This window comes from Chiloscyllium punctatum, chromosome 20 (genome assembly GCF_047496795.1).
Source record: "Chiloscyllium punctatum isolate Juve2018m chromosome 20, sChiPun1.3, whole genome shotgun sequence".
Lineage (NCBI taxonomy): Eukaryota > Metazoa > Chordata > Chondrichthyes > Orectolobiformes > Hemiscylliidae > Chiloscyllium > Chiloscyllium punctatum.
Window position 1 is genome coordinate 41,970,982 of NC_092758.1, and position 9,144 is coordinate 41,980,125.

Below are 9,144 nucleotides of genomic sequence, written 5' to 3' on the forward strand. Positions count from 1 at the left end.
TATCCCCACCCTTCCCTTCACTTTTTGATCCTGCAGCATTGCCCTTTGATGGGAAGGACACTGCTTGTCACAGGCCACCCTGGTGCTTCTTTTCTTCCTGGTGGTGGAAATTGAATAAAGATTTGTACATCTTGTCTTTCACTGTGTCTCACACCTGCACACACACAACATGGGAGCTGGGGAAAATATAAGCACTACCACATTTAGGTGGCTGTGTGATAAAAGAAGACAAAAAAAAACCACCGACAACCTACCTCACCATTCACGGAACCAATAGCCTTACTGCATTATGCAGTGGATTTTTAAACATTTTACAAAGTGGAAAAATAATATTATTGTATCTTTTTAAAAAAGGCTTCTGCAAAGATCGGCTCCAATGATTCCTGTAGAGCTTCCAGGGATGCATCTATTACGATGGATCCTGCACCAGAAATCCTTCCAGAAAAAAAGTCTTTGGAAGGTGGGTGGCAAACAAGTAACCCTTTTGTCTGATTTGGGTCCACTAGGCACAAGTCAGTAATGTGATGGAATCTTCATGACTTGCCTGGATGCCTGTGTTTCCAAGATTATTTGAGAGCCTCAAAAGCAATCTGAAGATCATCCACCACTTTAAATATTTTCTCCTTTCACCAGCGACCCACAGTAACAGCAGTGTTTACCAATGGTACAGCAATGCACCACCAACACCTTCCACCTCTAGGTCAGCGACAGCAAACATATAGACTAACACCTTGCCCTCTAATGCCATTATAGTTCCATCCCTGTCACTGGCTGTTGAGCACTTCCAGCATTTTCTTTTTTAATGTTCAACACCTTTGTTTATTGACTCAGGGAATGTTGGTGTCACTGGGTAAGCCAGCATTCATTGCTCATCTATAAATGGCTTTGCTATTGCATGGCGAACTGTCTTTTTGAATAATTGCACCTACCGTGAGATGTAGGTATGTCCTACTGTTCTGAAGGGACTGGCTTGGGTACTCAGGATATGAAATTACTTGATGCAGAAATCCCAATCTCTGATCTGCATTTTTAACCATTGTACATCTGGTTGGTCCAGTTAATAGTTTTACATGCTTTAAAATACTGCAATATTACTTACTACAATATTCATTCATGTTTCTTAAACCCTAAGTCACACTGGAAATTCTGGTGTTAAATTCTGGTGTTAACCCTAATTGTCAACAAAGATTACAATAGTCTGCATTTTATACACCCAAGCGAATCTTGCAAAGGCAAGTTTGATCGTGGCGTACTCAGCCAATTACAAGGTTTTGAGTAAAAGAGGAATTTAATTACATACTAACCCAGAGATAAATAAAACATGATAAACATACACATACTAGTGATTAAGTTTAAAGAGGAATGTCTAGTATAAGGAAGATCAAGAACAGCCAGTTAGTTGTGTTTTAACCTGTGGTTGTATTTTAACCTGAGGCAGCACTTGTTTAATTAATATTTTGTACCTGCAGTTGTGGCAAAACTTGTAGATATCCAAGTTCAGAGAATGGATGCTTCTCAATTTGCTTTTTTACTCTTATCATTTTTTGTCAAGAGGCTTTGAAAAACAGCAAGACTTCCAGTTCTGCTGTAAATTCATTTTCCTTTTCATTGTCTGTCCAAAAAGTGTTGTCTGAAATACAGTGTGTTCACCAAGGCCAGCACTAGGTACTGAAGGCTGTACTGCCTGCCTGATGCCCGCATTCAGGATGTCTACCTTTGACTGCAGTGGAATCTGGGAATGGGAGGGAAAAGGTCCAGTTGTCGTAGTCCACAGAAGTGCAAATGATATAGGTAGAAAGGGGAATGAGGTTCTGCTGAAGGAATGTGAACCAAAAAGACAATAATATCTGGACTACTATCAGCTATAGAGTCAATAAAATTAGAGGTAAATGCACGGCTCAAAGGTTGGTGTGGGTGAAACAGGTTTGAATTCGTGGAACTTTGGCACCAATACTGGGGAAGTAGGGAGTTGCTCTGATGGAATGGGTGTGCCTAAATCATAATGGGAACAGCGTCCTGGTGAATCACATAATTGGGGCTATGGATAGGGCTTTAAATGAAGGGATCAATTGCTTGGAAAAAGTTGAGGGAGGTTGGGGAAGCATGAAGAATGAGGACTCAGCAGAGGTTATTAAAATTTCCAGAACAAAAGGACAGAAATCTAACTTCAGACACAGTAGATAAGGGAACAACTATGAGAAAGGGGCAATCAACACAGGACTGAAGGTGATGTACTTAAATGCACACAGTAGATGAACCAATGTAAATAAGCTAGTAGCACAGACAGGGGTAATTAGTGCTAGGAAGTAAATATATAAGGCTGCATTGCCTATCAAAAAGACAGGCAAAGGGGACATGGGTTGCCTTGTCAGTAAGAAATTAAATTAAATTGAAAGCAAGCAGTGATATAGAGGCAGAAGGCATGTAATGTGTGGGTAGAGTGAGGAACTGCAAAGGAAAGAAATTATTAATGGAAGTTGTGCACAGGCCTCCTAGGAGTAGTCAGGATATTGGGAATAAATCAAAAGATAGAAAGGCACTGGGTGTAAGTTTGCTCGCTGAGCTGGAAGGTTTGTTTTCAGACGTTTCGTCACCATACTAGGTAACATTATCAGTGAACCTCCAGTGAAGCACTGGTGGTGTGGCCCACTTTTAATTTATGTGTTTAGGTTTTCTGGGGTTGTTGACATCATTTCCTGTGGTGATGTCATTTGCTGTTCTTTTTTTAAGGGGGTGGTAAATGGGATCTAAGTCAATATGTTTGTTTATAGAGTTCCGGTTGGAATGCCATGCTTTGAGGAATTCTCTTGTGTGTCTCTGTTTGGCTTGTCCTCGGATGGGATGTGTTGGCCTAGTCAAAGTGGTGTTCTTCCAGCTCTGCAAGCAAACTTACATCTAGAACCTCGACCTGAGCTACAAATCTTCTCAAAACTTGCTAACACCTATGCTAAAACTGGCCAGAAAATGGGAAAGCAATGCCATCTGCCACCCGCATATAGCTGTACTTTCTGCATGAATGCCTAAGGAAACAGGTACCAAAATGTCTTAAATGCAAACCTCCCCTGAACACCCCACTAGCCAAAAGAATAGCAGAGCAAAATGGTTGCAGGATGCTGTCACAAATGATTAATGATGCCCATACAGACTCCGTAAATACAACCGGGAAATCTCACGCCAACAAACCTTACTCACTAATGCAACAGATCCTGAATGAACAGACAGAGTACAGCAAGCCATAGGCATTAGACAGCGACAAACACAGAAAATGAAAAAAACTAGACCTGCAGGAAAATCTAGACAAACTTACACAAAATAACAACACTAACAACACAGAAGCATGGATATAAAACTTATGTGACCGACCCTTAAAAGACACTGAAAAAGCCATCTTAGAGGATTAAATTACAACTTCCAGGATGTAGACAAGAAAGATTTCTTAGCAGCATTGAAAGACAACAAACTCACAGAAGAAACCTAGCAAACCATCAGACAGACAGTCACACCAACATTAAGCAGGAAACACACTCAATACACAAGAAAGAAAAGCACTAGAAGGACTAAAAAAAAATTGTTATCCTACCTGCTGACAAAAAATGCTTGGCAGTCATTTTAAATCAAAGAGACTACATTGAGAAAGTGAATGCACTGCTTGCAGATAGCAACACTTACCAACAAGTGGCGATAGACCCGACCCCACAACTAGAGAACGAAATCATAGCCCGACTCGAAGATTTTCAGAAATATAGAGAAATAAATAAGACTGACTTCCAAGAAATGAAACCAGACAGATCCAACACACCATGCCTCTACAGATAACCCAAAATTCACAAACCAGGAGCCCCCCTCAGACCCATAGTCTCGCGACCTGGAACATAAACTTACAGATTAGCCAAAGAGCTACACACCAAAGACTAAAACACTTAGTAGAAGACACACACCACTCCATCCACTCCACCGAAGAATTCCTGAAGACCTTCAAAGATACCAGGATAGAACATAATGAAATAATGATCTCCTTTGATGTAACAGCCCTATTCACATCCATCAACATCAACTTGGCCAAGGAAACACTGACTACACTATTCGAAGAACCAAAGACACAAACACCAAACAACACCAAATTCATCAGCAAGGTCAGTATTGTCAAACAAGTGGACCTATGCCTTACCAACTATTTCATCTTCAATAAGACCTACAGACAAACCAACGGAACACCCAATGGGATCTCCGATATCAGGATTCTTAGCAGAGGCAGTAATCCAGAGATTCGAACACACAGCTCTGCCAACCATCCAACCCAAACTTTGGGTCTGCTACGTGGATGACACCTTTGTCATCATGAAACAAATTAGAGGAAACCTTCAAGACCATCAATAATACCCTTACTGGCATAAGACTCACTAATGAGGAAGAAAGCAACAACATACTGCCAATCCTAGATGTCGCAGTAGAGCGAAGCGAACAGCCAATGGGGAACTTCAAACCAGTATCTACATGAAAAGAATCTACATGACCAAATACTAAACTATAGAAGCACTTATCCTAACATCCACAAACAAAACTGCAAATAGAACATTATTTCAATGAGCCACCACACACTGCAGCACAGAGGAACTATGAAGAGCAGAGGAAAATCACCAGTAAAGTGTATTAAAAAAGAATGGGTAGCCAATGAACACAGTCCGTCAATTTCTCAGCAACAAACCCAAACAAGCAGACAAAGCACATCCAGAAACCCTAGTCACTCTCCCCTACATCAAAGACATCTCGGAAATGATTGCCAGACTATTCATAACTCTTGGCATCATGGTAGCCCACAAACCACCAACACAAAAACAGCAGCTAATGAACTTGAAAGAACCTATGCAGACAAGCAAAACTAATGTTATTTACAAAATATTTTGCCAGAATTGTAACAAGCACTACATTGGACAAATAGGCAGAAAACTAGCCACTAGGATACATGAACATCAACTAGCTACAAAAAGACATGATCGACTCTCACTAGTATCTTTACAAAAAGATGAGGAAGGATACCATTTCGAATGGAACAACACATCCATCCTAGGACAAGCCAAACAGAGACATGCATGAAAATTCCTCGAAGCATGGCATTCCAACCGGAACTCTATCAACAAACACATTGACTTGGATCCCATTTACCACCCCATCACCACAGGAAATTACATCACCAGGCCAAGGAAAACTAAACAGATAAATAAACAGCGGCCATACCACCAGTGCTTCACCGGACGCTCACTGATGATGTTACCTAGCATGGTGATGGAAAATCTGGAAACAAAACTTCTAGCTCAGCAAGCAAACTTACATCGAGAACCTCAACCTGAGCTACATATCTTCCTGAAACTCGCTAATAGAAAAGGCACAATTACAACAATCATGGGGACTTCAAATTGCACATGAACTGGAAAATTCAGGTTGGTAGTGCATCTCAAGAAAAGGAATTTGTGGAATATCTACAAGATGATTTATTGGAGCAGGTTGTGGTACATCCCACTCTGGAACAGGGAATTCTGGCGTTGGTGATGTGTTACGAAGCAGACTTGATGAACTTAAGGTGAAGGAACACTGGGGAGCAGATACCATATGATAAAATTCATCCTGCAGTTTGAGAGGGTGAAGATTGAATCAGACACAATAGTGTTACTTAAGACAAAAGATAACTAAAACGAAATGAGGGAAGATCTGGTCAGTTGATTGGAATGGGAGCCTAGGAGGGAAGACAACAGAGTTTCTGGGAGGGTCATTTGGGAGGCACACCTCCTCCTACCCCTCCAACTGTAAGAACACCATCCCTTATTCCCAATTCCTCTGCCTCCATTGCGCCTGTTCCCAGGATGACCAATTCCACCTCAGAAAATCCCAGATGGCCTCCTTCTTCCAAGATGGCAATTTCCCTTCCCATGTAGTTGATAATGCCCTCCAGCGCATCTCCTCCACTTCCTGCACTACCGCCCTTGAACGCCACCCCTCCCAACGCAACAAGAACAGAATCCCCCGGTCCTCACCTTCCACCCAACCAACCCCCACATACATCAATTCATCTTCTGCCACTTCTGCCACCTCCAAACGGACCCCACCACCAGAGATACATTTCCCTCCCCACCCCATTAGCATTCCGGAGAGGCCATTCCCTCTGCAACTTCCTTGTCAGGTCCATGCCCCCCACAAGCCCACACCCCACTTCTAGCACCTTCCTCTGCCACTGCAGGAATTTCAAAACCTGCGCCCACACCACTCCCCTCATCTCTGTCCAAGGCCCCAAAGGATCCTTCCATATTCAACAGAAATTTACCTGTTCCTCTACCAATGTCATCTACTGTATCCTTTGCACCCGATGTAGTCTCCTCTACATCGGATAGACAGGACATTTTCTTGCGGATCATTTCAGAGGGAACATCTCTGGGTCACCCGCACCCACCAACCCCACCACTCCATGGCTGAACACTTCAACTTCCCCTCCCACTCTGTCAAGAACATGCAGGTCCTTTTCCACCGCCAAACCATTACCACCCGACACCTGGAGGAAGAACACTTCACATTCTGCCTTGGGACACTGCAACCACATGGGATGAATGTGGATTTCAACAGTTTCCTCATTTCCCCTCCACCCACATTACCCCAGACCCAAGCCTCCAGCTTGGCATCATCCTCCTGACCTGTCCATCACCTTTCCCACCTAGCCATTCCACCCGCCACTCTGACCTATCAGCTTCATCTACCTATCGGTTTCTTAGCTTCCTTCCCCCAACCCATTTATCTCTCAGACCCCGGCCCACAAGCCTCATTCCTGATGAAGGGCTTATGTCCAAAACATCGATTCTCCTGCTCCTCGGATCCTGCCTGACCTGCTGTGAGACTCTGAAACTTCAACCAAGGAGGGGAAATATTGCAAATTGTCGTACATTTCAGAAAATCACTGGCAAATTTCTTTTGGTCTCTCTAAGACAGTCAAACAAATTCCAGAACATAATTATCCATGCCACATCATTAGATATACTTAACTAACTCCTTGAAAATTTTTATTGGTTCTGGCTGTGGGTTAATCTTTTGCAACATTTGCTCCAGAAATCTTACCCCTCTATTACTTTACAAATTGCATCCAACAGTCACGTTAGCTGAGTGTGTTCAATTTAACAGAAGCTATCTGAAGGCACTTGGCCAGACCTTCTGAATTTCTCCAACACTTTGTCTTATATTTCAGATCTCCAGCATCCACAATATTTTTCATTTATTTGTGATACTTTGTTTGTCTTGACCATTTTTTGCTTCCAGAGACTCCAATATCGTAGAAGTACAATGCTACTTCTGTAGAAGTACAAGAAAAACAATTTCCACTGTTCTCTTGCACTAAATCAATTCTGAAACTAACCAAGAGTTTTAAATCTACCATGCTCCAGTATTACACTCCAATTTAAGTCAAACTCTTTCAAATTACTGCTTTTTTAATTCTCCTGATTCAAACACAAATATCACTCGAGAATAATTTTTAAAAATAACCAATTCAATACATTCAACCAATACTCTCATTTTGTCATCTATGGCTGTCCCTCTATTTTAAGTTGTTGTCTACAAAGTGTCATGTGTTTCTTCACAAGTCTTCTTGCAAGTGAATGGATCAATTCTTGATCAGATCAAATGGTAATGTTAATTTAATCATTACATCTCAAAATAACAGTTCACTTGTTAGTCAAATCCTCTTCTACTGTCTTCTGACCTTTTTAAAAATTTAACATCATAATTATCTCGAAATCATCCAATTTACCACCGAAATCTAAAGGATATTATATAATTATCACTGAGGTCATCCCACAGGAAACATGGATTTAATTTTTCAAGGTTAATGTTCCTGTTTAGCTCTAATAGAATAAAGCCTACAAACTCCTGCTATGGTGCTAAACTGCAAAATATACCATTTTCTATATATAACTATGGATTAAATTTGGTATAAATTATATTCTTCCATGAAAATAACCAAGCAAAGTCACCTTTCTGGTAGAATTAATAGCTATACTTAACACTTACACTAATAATCTCCTTATTCTCTGAAATACATTTGTAGTAGCTTTCCATCTGGATGGGGATAAGCAAGTTTTCAAATGTAGAGGTATCTGACATGCTGCCATCAGAACTTCAAGAGAATTAGGGGGTAGAGCTGAGTGTAGTGAACATCAGCTGAAAGAGCTGAAGATGGACATCACCTGCTCCAGATGTACTATATCCCAGAGTCTTGAAAGAGATAGCTGAGCAGATTGTGGAAACATTGGTGATCTTTCAAGAATCACTAGAATCAGGATCACAAGGAACTGGAAAAGGCTAATGTAATGGGGCTGCTTGGTGGCTCAGTGGCTAGCTGTGCTGCCCCACAGTGCCAGAGACCCAGATTCGATTCCCACCTCGGGTGACTGTCTGTATGGAGTTTGCATTCTCCCAGTGTCTGTGTGGGTTTCCTCTGGGTGCTCCAGTCTCCTCCCACAATCCAAAGATGTGCTGCTCAGGTGAATCGGCTATGCTAAACTATCCAAAGTCTTAGGTGCATTTGTCAGGGGTAAATACAGATAGGGGAATGGGTCTGGATGGATTACTCTTCGAAGGGTCAGCGTGGACTTGTTGGGCTGAAGGGCCTGTTCCCAGACTGTAGGGAATCTAATCATAACACCCCTATTTCAGGGAGGCACAATACAGGAAACTACAGGTTGGTTAGTCCAGATTTTAGAGTTCATTATTAAGGACGATATTAAAGAGTTCTTGGAAATGCATGGTAAAATATATCTGAGGCAGCATGGTTAGTCAAGTGGAGGTCATGCCTGACAAATGTTAAAATTTCTAAGAGGCAATGAGCAAATTACACAAAGGAGAGCCAGTGGATGTGATCTATCTGAATTTTCAGAAGGTGCTGCACAGGAGGTTGCTAAATAAGAAAAGATCCTGTGTAGTTAGCTGCAAGATACTAGCACGGTTAGAAGATTGGCTGACTAGCAGAAGGCAAAGAGTGGGGATTAAGGAACGCTTTTCACGAGGGCTGCCAGTGACTAGTGGAGTTCCACAGGAGTGTGTTGAACCATTACTATTCACCTTACACAGTAACAATCTGGATGCCTTGGCAAAGATTTTGGGAACAGA